The sequence below is a fragment of the Sciurus vulgaris genome (assembly GCF_902686455.1).
Source record: "Sciurus vulgaris genome assembly, chromosome: 10".
Lineage (NCBI taxonomy): Eukaryota > Metazoa > Chordata > Mammalia > Rodentia > Sciuridae > Sciurus > Sciurus vulgaris.
This window is the reverse complement of record NC_136470.1, coordinates 103,244,415-103,257,179: the sequence shown is the minus strand read 5'-3', so window position 1 is coordinate 103,257,179 and position 12,765 is coordinate 103,244,415. Positions and strand designations below refer to the sequence as shown.

General features: G+C 39.5%; 1 protein-coding gene and 1 long non-coding RNA gene across 11 annotated transcripts in view; both read right to left on the bottom strand.

Annotated features, from left to right (window-relative positions):
* MECOM (MDS1 and EVI1 complex locus) overlaps nucleotides 1-12,765 on the bottom strand; it is a 532,746-nt gene that overhangs the window by 473,121 nt on the left and 46,860 nt on the right. The window lies entirely within an intron of this gene.
* The window catches only part of LOC306637592, a 40,127-nt gene continuing 38,066 nt past the window's right edge, over nucleotides 10,705-12,765 (bottom strand). The window contains exon 4 of the long non-coding RNA XR_013757221.1: nucleotides 10,705-12,735. This is a non-coding gene — a long non-coding RNA (uncharacterized lncRNA). The remainder of the gene's footprint in view (nucleotides 12,736-12,765) is intronic.

The following is a 12,765-nucleotide window of genomic DNA, read 5'->3' as shown; positions in this document are numbered from 1 at the left end:
TCTCTCTCTCTCTCTCTCTCTCTCTCTCTCTCTCTCTCTCTCTCTCTCTCGATATCCCTCTCTCTTTCTCTCCCCCACCTCCCCAGCTGCCCTAAGGGGATGCTAAAGAATACAGTGTGAAAACCACCAGTTCACCAGTTTAATTCCTGCCTCTCGTTTCCCAGATGAAAAACCTAGGGCATATGTAAAGGTTAAGGGATTGGCCCAAGGTCACACCTTGTGCATGTTGCGCTAGAAGAAAAACTCTGCCTGAGACTGAGCATTTGCACCCCTGGGCCCTGAAGAGGCAGCCAGGCAGAAGGCAGGAATAGACTTCTGCAGGGAAGAGCAGTGAGGTTATGTAGGGAGATACTTCTGTAGGGAAGGCAGTGTAGGGAGAGACAACTGAAAACTCAGGAGCCAAGGCGATGTCAGGACCTAGGCTGGCCTCTGCAACCCCAGGGAGGGGCTAAGGATTTGCTTCCCCCTTGGTAACAGAGGCAAGTTCCTGGACAGAGCTGCCCCCTGGAAAGGACCTACATCTTAGGAGATTCAGGAAGAACTCAGAAGGAGATGCTTCCATGAGCTGCCCTCTAGAGGAAGCTGAAATAGTAACAGAGAAACCTCTCAGCCCCCAGAAATGGGCACATCATACGAGAAAAAAAATGGAAAAAAATGAAGCTGCTGGACACCAAGACTGGAGACACAGTAGTCTTCAGGGATCTCTTTTCTCCCTTTTCCTCATACATACCCACACCCATTCCAACACAAGTCATCTTTAAAACAGAATGAGGTTAATCTCTCTTCCTGCTTGATATTATCTTGAAAGACAAGAGTGGTGATGTTGGTCTTCGGTTGTAGTTACCATGAAAGAGCACATATAAAGTCCCAGAGGCAACATTATAAAGATGGAAAATCAGAAAACTCTGATGGAAGCAATTGCAGAAATGCCTAGAAGATAATGTGGCTCTCAGATTCCCAGCACAAAGGAACCATTCAAGGAAAGAGGATGACATAGAATACCTCCCACATAACTTCCAGTAAGTCTAGACCCACCTCTAAAAACCAAACCCTTTCAGCTATGTTATGCAGCTATCATGTCCCTTAAGCTCTATATGAATTAAAAGGAAAAAAGGAAAAAAAACAGCATTATGTATTTTTTAACTTAGACACAGCCCAGCTTATAAGCTGGCCTTTCTTCTGCAGACATAGGGGTCCTAGACAGTAATTCTAGGAAAAAAAGAGATGAAATAATAACAAAAGTTTCTCGGTACCACAGAAATGGGAGGAAATAAACCTGACAGCCCTGAGTACTACAACTTAAACTCTGCAATGCTAGAGGGTTCCAGTTGGTACTAGATAATACAAGTAAGGAGGAGGTGATGAGGGAAGAAGAGCAGCTGAAGAGGGACAAGAGTGCTGTTTGATCAGGTGAGGATCCAGCACCATTAAAATTGATCCAGGTTGCCTTGAGTCACCAAAAGACTCTAAATTACCCATGTATTGATTGGTGTTCTGGAACTCCATGTCTCTTTCCCTACAAATTATCATTTGCATTCCATTGGACAGAATCTTAATGGTATTTTTTAAAGCGGAAGTTGTGTATATCATTTGGTAAGTAACTATGGTAAATCCGTTTTTATACATGACATAATGCATTTGATACTGCAGGGGAAAGTAGAGTTCACTTATTTTTCTGAATCTTGAGTGAAATATCACAGGGGAGGAGAGATGATTCTACAAACCAGAAGAACCTGAAATCGTGAACATTCTCCAAGCAGGTGACAGTTGACTGGGAGGACCAGTTTAGAGGGGAAAGAATGATTATTTAATCCAGTCACTAAGCAGATACCTTTTGGTTAATATTTAACATATTCTGAATGGTATTCATTATTTTGATTAGAAATTAGACAATACACATTGTTTTAAACAATAAGCCCATTGATATGGTGCTATAGGCCTGCCTATGTTTGGTGCTCTCCATATACTAAAGGTATAAGTTAGTGTATGAGCTAAGGTGCTATAACAAAGAAACCCCAAAATACAGTGACTTAAACAAGAGCGAAGTGTGCTTCTTTCTTGTGTAGCAGTCTAGAATTGAACAGACAATCCCAGACAGGTAGGACACTATGTTTGGTCATTCAGGGTTCTGGATTGCCTCAAGTTTATTGCTGTACCATTTCCTAGAGTGTAGTATATGGTCAGAGAAGACTCTCTACCAACAATTTTTCACACTCATAGACGAAGGAAAAGGTGAACAGGCAGATTTCTGCTATGGATTGCAGATAATTTAAACGTAATTCTATTTGCATTCCACTGGACAGATTCCTAATGGCATGGTTATATCTAACTTCAAGGGAGACTGGAAATGTACCCTATAACTAAATGGTCATATGCTTAGCCAAAGCTCAAGTTGTAGTATTATAAAAGGAGAGAAAAGGGAAATAATTTAAAATTGCTTCCATTTTATCTCATTAAACCCTTTCGAGGAGCCTTTATAATAATACTGTTTTTTATGAACAATGCATTTGAAGTTGTCAATAATTTTTCTAAGCACCACAGCAGGAAGTGGCAGAGATGGAATTCAACCCAGGTCCTTCTGCGAGCCTCGAAACCCATCTTCATTGTGTTCCTCTAGGTAGCGTGCCTAATAAATCCTAACTCCAGTAGATGATGCATGTAATAAGAAATCAAATTCATGCCACATGGACGTTTTCATAAAGTTGATGTCTTTTAAGAAATTAACAAGATGAACAGAAAGATTTTTATAAGGCAAACTTATAAAAATCCTTTTTAGGAAAAAAAATTTGAGGAGAGAAGGAAATTGCAAGGAATTTATGAAAATAACACTATAAAAGAAACAAGAAATTTTGATTTTTTGATCACCACTATAATCTATTGGGTGGTGTTGACCACAAATTGCATTGATAAAAATAAAGGGATTTGCCAGTCATGGTAACTCATGCCTGAAATCCCAGGTACTCAGGAGGCTGAAGCAGGAAGATCACAAGTTCGAGGCTAGCCTGGGCAACTTAGGAAAACTTTATCTCAAAATAAAAAATGTAAAGAAGAGCTAGGGATGTAGCTCAGTTCTCAACTAGCATGCATGAGGCCCTGAGTTTAATCCCCAGTGTCACAAAAAAAAAAAAAAGAAGACAGGCCTTATATGGACTGACTTTCTTATTGAATATCCACCATAACCTGTCATCGAACAATCTAAAACAGTCATGGGTCTGGTTTGGTGGAGTTGGTTTGATAAATGAGCACACACACAAACATATACCTTTATAAAATACCATCAGTGCCTCCTGCTAATCCTAAATCCCTACACACCTGAATGCATGTATGCCATGAGATAAATGCTGCTAGAATAAAAATTTACAGCTCCACACATTCACTAAATTTGCGTAAGCACTTTCAAGAATGGAAGTCTCCGCTTGGGGCGGGGTATTTTTTCCCCTTCCTTTCCCTCAAATCAAGAGATATATTTTATAATCTACAGCTAGCTCACTGGCAAATCTCCATTCTTTTCAACCTGACAGACTGTTTGTCAGTTAAACTCCCCTTGTCATGTATCCCTACCACTGCCAACTCATGCACGGAGACCTTCACTTTTACTGCTACCACTTGCACCCTATGCAACCTTTGTCATTGATCACTGATCCGATCCAGTGCCCACATGTTCTTCAAGTGCCTACACAAGTAATGAGGTACTTGTGGTGTAAAATTAAACTGTCAACTGTCAGCGATTGATAACCACAGTGAGAGCTGACCTAGAACACCTGCACCAGTGGCCAAGACAGGTGTGACATGTTTGATCGCTGAGGCCTGCTAGTCAGTGTGACCCAGTGCTGTCCCTCCATGGACTTTGCTTGCATTTCAGCCTCCCAGCTTTCCTGCATCCCTCAATGAGCATCCCCAGGTCACAGAAACCACTCTCACAGCCAATTTGGGCAGCTGGTTCGAGTGGTTGTGAAAGCAGATCTCAAGTCAGCAGATTGGTTTGAAAGTAATATGGCCTAGAGATTTTCAAAGGTGGCATCTGGCTTCAGCCTGGTGGTTTTTCTCCCACATTCCTCCAGGTGCCCTTTTAAAGCAGATCTTGGTCCAGGCTTCGCATGCACCAACCTCCCTCTGTTGGTGTTTGCAGGCATGTGCCAGTGTGCCTGGCAGACGGGCCTTCCCTTCAGGGCAGGCACACAGCAATCATAGAATCTGGTGGAAGAATGAAGCAGTCCTAATGGAGCTGCCTTATGGCTCTGAGCATTTGCTTGAAGGCATTTAAGTTGAACTAGCTCACATTCTGTTAAAGCGCCATAAATGCAAGCTTTTCCTACTCAGATGTAATTGAATAACCAGCACAAAGGAAAGAAAACATGTTCTGCTCTGACTACAACAGTTGTTAGCCAGCACTATTGCACAGCATTTACTGTTTTTATTCAAGAGTTTTATTATTTAAACAAGTGATGAACTTTTCTTTTAACCTTAAGCAAAAATGCACTTAAAGACCTAAAACCTCCTTTGTGAAAAATCTGAGAAGCATGATGGGATTCTCATCCCATTTCGCCATCCCACCCCCACCAAACAGTTGCACTATATTAAGTTCATGTGATGAGAAGATAAAAATCTATTAACTTTCTGCTGACCTTATCGACACAGGAATCTCTGCAGACATTACAAAAGCCATATCTCTTCTGACTTTTACATCCAGAACCTCATGCTCCAAGGTCCCAAACCAAATGTAAAATCTTCATGATGAGTGAGACCCTGACACCAATTCAGATTCCAGGCTAGCTGGCTTGCAGTCGATGGAAGCTCCTCTGGGGCACAGAGGCTGGCCTTTACTTTGCATTTGACTTGAGGGGCTTTTTTTTTTTTTTTCTGTCTTTCTTTTTTTTTTTTCTTTTTTCTTTATCCTTTTTTTTTAGCCATATGCTACTGGGGACTCTGAATCAAAACTATTTCACGCGGACCATATGTTATGAGAAACGCATGATGGAAAGTGAACGGCTAGAAGTTGCCCCATATCACTGGGTGATGTATTACAAACATAATTAAATCTGAGTAATGTGCAGTGTTATTTCAGTTAATCATTTCTTTTTTCAATTTAAGCAAGGAAAACATAGCCCAATTTCCAAATTACATACCAAAGTCCAGATAAGCTAAAAGCAAATTAGTCGGAGAGGAATGAAACAAGAACTGTACAACATTGTTTAAGCTCCCGTAAAAGGTTTTGGTATATTTGAAATATGTTGGCAAGAAGGTGACAAATGATAGTCTTTGTAAATAAGAGGTTTAAAACACTACTCATTTCCTTTTGAACTAACAATGAATTCAAGCCAGCCCAACTTATAAACAAGATGCAAGTAAAAAAAAAAAAAAAAAAAAAAAAAAAAAACACACTTGTGTGTTGATCATTTGGGACTCAGCATGCATTGCCATAGAGATTTCATTATCAATAGCTGTTAGGTTTCCAGGCTAGCCCACAAAGTCCAGTTGTTCCTGAAATTTGGTATTTCTTCTGTGCCTTTACAGAATTAGTTGGAGGGAGAACTGACAATGTATTCCAAATTCAACTCAATTCAGTAATCAGTTCAAATCAATTCAATTTATTCAGTCTCTGCTGTTTTCCCAGGATATACAGATTACTATGCTTCCCCAGAGGAGGCAACTTCTCTGATCCCAAATGCCCTCCAACTAAAGGAAATCATTCTCTGTTCTATGCCCTCAGAACATTTGTCTCTACTTTCTCATCACTTTCTACCTAAACTACAGCTATTTGTGAACTGAGCTACTTCACTGGTAAATTTTTTCCACATCCTACTTCCAAGGCTTGAATTTGGCAGATTCTAAGTATATGTGAATCAATGCTTGAGTAAATGAAGAAATACAGTCTACTAAGACGGTCAAACATTTTTTTTTTTTTTTCCCCTCAGTGGCACTGGGAATCATGGTAGTTGGCTGAGGTGGAGAAGGGGAAGAATATGATGATGATGATGATGAAAAAGATGAAGATAATAATGGCAAAAAATATTTATTGTGCTTTTACCTTATGACATGCATTAGTTTTAGCACTTTATAAGTACTGACCAATTCAATTCATGACAATTCTGTGGTAGATTTTATATTATCTTATATACTATATAATTTATATAAGATATATTTTATGCAATATATGTGTGTATTTTATATATATATACACACAAATATTCATAAAATATATAATATATATTATGGGTGTGGGGGGGGTATTGCCCATATAGTCCATGTTGGCTTTCCATCATTTATTCATTCATCAGATACTCATACACCCACAGACCCACAGAAAGGGCAGAAGTGTAGTAAGAAATGTGTGATGGGAGTACACACACACACACACACACACACACACACACGCATACACACATATGTATGTATACATGTAGGTAGGTAGGTAAGTAGATAGATAAATAGAATCAGCCTTTAAAGATAGGAATACTGAGCACAGAGACATTAAACAATTTTTTCAAGCTCACACAAAGAATAATAGATATTTCTGGATGCCAGAAACATATTTGCTATGTATATGTGCACAAGAGGGAATACATTTCTTCATACAAATCTTCTTTTATTTATTAGTGCCTTTTAGTTATACATAATATATATAATATATAAGCATGGAAAATAATTTGCTCTTATTCAGTCCCCACTACTTCCCCTTTTCCTCCTCATTCTTCCTCCCACTGTTCTCTTTTCTCTACTCTATTGATCTTTCTCACAAAGCTTCTTTTTGCCTCTCTGATCTGCAAAAGAGATGGACCTTCTCAGGCAGAGGACTCCCCCGTTATTTCACTTCTCACTGGTGAACCCGAACATAAGCTGGAAGGGCAGGAACCTTACCAGTCTTATCCACAATCTCCCCAGTCTCTGGAACTGGTGCATGGAAGATATACAAGAGATTTTGGCTTAAACCACTAATCTAGAGTGGGTTTTGTTTGTTGAATGAATAACAGTCTGTTTGGGATAATTGTAGTGCTAAGGATGGGACTATGGTCTCCTCTGTGCGTTTTGGAGTTTGGCAGGGAGAGTAAGGCAGGGAGAGGGCCTTCCCAAACTTGCCTTATAATAAGAATCACCCACAGGATCTGTTAGAAATCCCTACCCCTAAAGATTTTGAGCCAGTGACCTGAAGTGGAGCCCAGGAATCTGTTTCTATTGATACAACTGCTGCTCTGGTTTTGGACAGATGCTTCAGGTGGCTTTGAGCCTGGGAAACCCTGACCAAAGGATGCCATTTTGCTTCTTCAGATGCCACCTCTGTGGCAGTTGTAGACATGTGCAAATTCCCTAAGAGATGGGCAGTCTCTGGCCACAGCCACCATCTCTTCCCAGAAAAAAAACCTGTGCATTGTGCTGAATTGCAACATGGAAGGGACTTTGCACTTCAGAATCCTGCAGATCTCAACCAGGCTAAATAAAGCTTCCAGGGACACATTTCCAACCCCTCTCCTACTCTTTCTGTGAGTACATCAATGTCTACTGAATGAATCAGCACTGGAACACCAACATGGGCAAAACAAGCCAGGCAGTTGTGAAGAGCAGAAGAGTTTTGTGAGTCTCAGTTTGGTGTTGCACATGGTAGCACACAACAACAAACACAAACGATTAATATACCCTGTCCATTGCTTTCCTTCTGACTTGAAGAGCATTCTTACAACAGCTAATAATCTCTGAGCCTTGAGTCCATTATTTGTCTTTTCTAAAGTACTTGATTTCCTTCATTATAATAAGACAAGTATGGTGACCTAGGGATCTGTAGGATCCTATTAGCCCTGCAGATATCTCTCCCTTTCTTTTTCTCATTCTTGGTCTCCCCTTTTCCTTAAGTGTGATTTTTTTTTTCTTGGTACTAGGGATTGAATCCAGGGGCACATTACCACAAATCTACATCCCCATTCTTAATTTTCAGTTTGAGGCAGGGTCTTGCTAAATTGCTCAGGGTGGTCTTGAACTAGCAATCCCCCTGCCTCAACCTCCCAAATTGCTGGGATTTTAGGTGTGTGTGTCACCATCCAGTCCAATCTGATAACTTATACCCAGAAATCAGTAAATAACATCAATCTTGGTTACGATAAATGTAATAGCTGAAAATAATAAAGTCTGCAATTCTTCTAAAGTCTAAATCAGGCTTTCCAAACCATGACACTTTTGACATTTTGAGTCAGATAATTCTTTGTTGTCTTGGGTATTGTAAAACATTGAGCAGCATCCCTGGTCTCTACCCACTAGATGCCAGTAGCAAACCTCCCACACAGCCCACTATGAGTTATGACAAACAAAAATGCCTCCAGATATTGTCAAATGTCCCCTGAGCATCAAAACCCCTTCAGTTGAGAATCATTAATCTGGAATAATTTGTTTAACAATATATTATTTAATAGTTAGGTTGGTCAGTATTTGGTACTTATGTGCAAGATGTATTAATCCATAAAGTCACTTGGATATGAAGTAAAATTGTGAATATAAGTTTCAAAGAGACTATTGATTCAAAAAGATCCTGACTACCCTTTCAGGTGTAGAGTCTGGTGTACACCAGGCAGATGCTGGAATGGAATTTAACACAACAGAGATTTTTACAAAAAAAAAAAAGAAAGAAAGAAAGAAAAAAAAATCAGTTTGGGGAGCACAAAAATTCATCGAATATCTTACTTTTGGCAAAAACATTCAAAGGTAGTACACTCTGCCAACATCTTTGCCCTTGGTTGTTTCATTGTCTTTTTTTTTTTTTTTTTTTTTTAACTTAAGGGTAGTTTTAATCTGTAAGTTCCTGGTTCCTATAATCTACAAATCATCAAAATGCTGTTTTATAAGGGTATCTCATAAGCTTTGATGTCCAAGAAGCCTGGGGGCCCTTTTTTATGTGCTTATTTTCTTTTGAACCAGGAAATCATGTTTTGCCAAAAGCAAATGGAACTTGAGCCTCAAAAGATTTGAGTTCCGTTTGAAACACAGAACCTACAAATTCTCTAAGTTCTCAATTTGACAAAATACATGCTCTCGCCTTCCCTCAGACCAAATCCCTCTAGGTTCTATTTTGAATCACAGTTAGCAAACTTCTACATGCCTCAGGATATCCAGGAGAAAAAGAGGTGGACCACAGGCTGAAATTCTGGTACCACCCTGTTTTGAGCTGGACTCATCATCAAAATGCTGTACAAGGTAAGAGAAGTTAAACGGAAGAGCAGAGAGAAATCAACTAAGCAACGTGTTCTTTGACTTTCTCCAGGTCCAAATCTAGCAAACAAGATATTACATCAAAGTTAAATTGTTTACATATTAGAAGACCTGTCCATTTTTTTCCTTACCATTGATTTCCACAGTACAAAAATATTATTCCAGTGGCAAGGATGTAAACCTTATTCATAACAGGATTTCAACCACATCCTGAGAACGAAGCATCTCCTTAGATAGTGTGCCCTCATTTATATCGAAGGCATGCTGGTTTTATTTGTCAGTGTTTGTTGAGGGGTCACAATATCAGGAAGCAGGAGATGGCTCATCAAAGCGTCTCTGCAAGTCCCCACTACTCATCAGTTAGACAGTACCTTGTTTTTAACATCAGGACGGAAATGCATCTCCCCTGACCCATTGTTAGAAGCTTCCTTCTGTCTTTAAGTTTTTTGGAAAGAGTACTCAGGACTCGACTCCTTTTTTCCAATAGGTAATTGTCACTAATTAATGCTCCTGCTGCATACAAGAATGTGGACCTGTGACCCCGAGTAATCTGGGCCTGTATCTCTGGCCTTGGAGCAAGGACACTCTAATCTCCTGACGCTACCCATGGGGGCCCAGGTCACAGCCGCAAGGCTTCCCGCTGGGTTCCTGAGCAGGCCTCTCTCCTCTTCAAAGCCAAGGAGTTCAGTGGGGCAGCCTGACTGCAAGGAGAAGATGGCATCTGGCCAATGGATGCCTTCAGAGGCAAGGAGGGCCTTTCTCTGAAGGTCTGGAGACCTTTCTGCAGAAGCCAGGGCCTCCGAATTTATTCAGCCCACCTCCATTTACTGGGTACATACCTGTTTTGTGCCAGGTTGTCTTCTAGACACTGAGAATAAAATGAATAAAACAGAGTTCCAGCTGGCAAGGAACCAAAACCAGGCCCAAGCCCACTCCCTTGTTAAAATATCCTTTTACATATAACTAGACAGAGTGGTCTTATCTTCCTTTTTATTTTTTTAGATTTAATATGATAAAAACAACAATGTTTGTTAAAATCAAGGCTAAGGACTACCTTGTGCAAAAACACCACTGGATTAATCCCAACTCAATAAAAATGACATAAACAAATGCCCAACTTTTTAAAAAATAAGGAAATGCTTCTAAACTTAAAATAGATAAAACAAAAGGTGTGGTGCTCATTTGTGAAGCAGTGTTCACATTAACAATGTTAGGTTTCCTTGAAGAACTCTTACCCATGTGCTTCTCAAATGTCAACAGTCATTTGCTTTTCACCATTTAAGAAGAGAGCCCTGTTTGAGAAACATGGTATAAGCGAGCATTCTGTAATCAAGCAGGTTACATGATGGACTCAAATCTTCCAGATAATAAGCAGTAAGCTTTGCACATTTCTTTTTGTCTTATACTGCAGCATGCGCCCACTTTGGAGAGAGAGCATAGCACAGGGCATAGGAAGACTAGAACCAGGCTTCTAAGTTCAAGTTCTTCTCCACCAAACTGGGCAAATCATTTGTCTTATCTATAGAGAGGGGATTAATAACCATTGATTAGAGAAGCTTACATCTCTAAAGCTATTCTGAAGTTTCTGGCCCACAGTAAGCACAACACAAGCACAAAGCATTATTTATATATTTATAAAACACATAGGGCTCAAACAAATAGATGATCCTATACTTAATAGAAAAACAGACCTGAGATATGTTGGGAATGGTTGAAGATTGGCTCACCTTTCTCAATACGCCTTGTACCCAGCACATTCATGTCTCCCCCAGCTGACTATAAGGTTGTTAACTCAAGAACCCTGTCTTATCCTTCCCAGTATTTCCCACAGGGCCTAGTACAGTGCCTTATGGATAGAGGGCCCTTGATGAATATGAGCTGTATGAATAAACACTAGTGGATTCTTTAGAGAACTGAATTAAAAGGCATTTCTACTAGCATCTTTACCACAAATACTATTGAGCTTACCTATATTTTAGTGATAAAATGTCTGCTTTATTAACATGGGAAATTTATAATGAACTTGGTAAGCCTTGCTCAGTTCTTTCTAAATGTTAAAAATCAGAAAATATCCTTTAAATCACCCATACACATACCTGCCAAATATCCATAGAGATGAACTACTTCATACCTTTATATGCATAATCCAGTTGTTTCTGGAAATCCCACTGATTCCAGGGAACTTAATTTGGGGCCAGGAGGCATTCCACTGGCACCTTAAAGGGTGTTGCTGGTCTTTTGTTTTGTTTTGTTTTCCAATTGCAACTCAAACAATCTTCAGTAGCTGGTTTCACTCACTCTACAAAAGTGCTGAGTTAATATTTGTTCTTCAAAATAAATACCAGTATTTCTTGGACTAGATACCATCAACTTTAATTTTATTTTTCTCACATAAATGTTAATCAAGAACTAAACAGATAATTTCCTTCTGTCACACAGCAATTTCACTGTGGTGGAACAAAGTGTTATCTTAAGTTTCACAGAGCAATTGTTCAATAATTCCTGTTAGTGGCTCCTTTCCAAATCTTTGAGAATGGTGCAGTCTGCCAGCCCTTGAAGCTGGGAGGGAGAAGCCAAGGGGAGGGTCTCTCTGTCAGTCAAGAGCTCAGCTCCATGGCACACTGGCCATCCTCCCCAGGACCAGCTCCTGCTCATGAGGACAATACCCAAGGCAAGCTGTCTGTTTGAGGACATTGGGTAGGAAACCTCTCAATGCTGAAAGTGAGCAAAGGGGACTTGAAGGCATCCAGGACAGTTTCAAGTCATCCTAGTTAAGTGAACTGAATTTATTAGAAAGTTTGGAGAAGAAGAGATAGGAACTGAGAGAAAGAAATTAATTCCCTGTAATTGAAAAGCAGCACTAAAGATTTCTGCTTCAACAAAAAAATAAAAATAAAAATAGAGAGGTGTGTATGTTTGTGTGTGTGTGTGTGTGTATGTGTGTAAAATATATTTCCACTTACACTACCTACTTCCTGCTAGAAAACCATCTACAAAACCATTCTTTAGAGTTGAACCAACTAATCTTTTCAGATAGACAGCCCAAGGAAACTCTAATAAGAGTTTGATACCAACATCCTCAAACAAATGAAATAGGTTTGCTGGACCTCAAATACACAGAACCCTGTGCCCATTTATTTTTTTTTTTAATGTCTATTTAGATAATTAACCCACTTTTAATTTTCTTTAGCTGTTGATGGGCTTTTATTTTATTCATTTATTTATATGTGGTGCTGAGAATCGAATCTAGTGCTCTACCACTCAGCCACAACCCCAACCCCCTGTATCCATTTAGGATATCAAAATTGACTGTGACACAAATTATCCAAATTTAATAGTTTAAATTAGTGTATAATAGCTTGAAGTTAATAGTCAATTCTACTCTCCAATTTCTTATGAAATTTGGAGGTCTATGACAAGAGAATATAAGGTTATGCCTCTATTTTCATTTGATTTTCTTTCCAGTTCCTCAACACTAACAACAATCAGGCAAACTCAATATATTTTTTGAAGTTATGGGAGAGGCTTAGTAGAGGAATAGGTCTCCCCGCTCACACACACACACACACACAC